Genomic DNA, 823 nt, shown 5'->3' on the forward strand with positions numbered 1-823 from the left:
CGGGGCGACGCGGCGACGGGCAAGGGCGGGGCGGCGACAGTGTCGATCGGGCGGGGTGGGGCGGCGACGGCGACGGCGAGCCGGAGACGGATAGGCAGCCTGGCAGCGTTGGGGCGGGGAAGAATGAACTGAACGAAATTTTGGCGAGTGCCAGATATATAGGCAGATCATTGGTCCCGGTTCGTGAGATAAACCGGGACTAATGCGACCTTTAGTCCCGGTTGGTGGCACCAACCGGGACCAAAGGACTCTTTTCAGCAGCCCAAAGGGCGGGAAGCAGAGACCTTTGGTCCCGGTTGGTGCCGCAAACTGCGACAAAAGAGAGGCATTGGTCTCGGTTGGTGCCACCAACCGGTACCAATGCACCCCTTTAGTCCCGGTTCAAGCCAGCAACCGGGACTAAAGGCCTTGCCTGGCACGATGCAGTGGGATGTTTAGTCCCACCTCGCTAGCTGAGGAGCGGCCGCACCTGTTTATAAGTGTAACTCTGCCGTCCCATTTGAAGTCCTCACTATTGCAGGCCTACTGGCCTAAACTTGTCTCTGCCTGTGGGCCTACTGGGCTGTCTGCGGGCCTGAATCCTGGCCCAATAAGGTTTCTAGTCGTATTCAGGCCGTGGTGGCCCAGTAGGTGGCAATTTTTTTATTTTTTCCATTTTTTGTTTTCTTTTTTGCTTTATTTATTTTATGATAATTCTTTTTGCTATTAAAGTTTGTAACAAAATTCTAATTAATTATTTATTTTCTCTTATGATAATTCTTTTTACTTTTAATGTTTTGAACAAAATTCTAATTACTTATTCATTTTCTTTTATGATAATTCC

The sequence above is a fragment of the Triticum aestivum genome, chromosome 3B, assembly GCF_018294505.1.
Source record: "Triticum aestivum cultivar Chinese Spring chromosome 3B, IWGSC CS RefSeq v2.1, whole genome shotgun sequence".
Taxonomy (NCBI): domain Eukaryota; kingdom Viridiplantae; phylum Streptophyta; class Magnoliopsida; order Poales; family Poaceae; genus Triticum; species Triticum aestivum.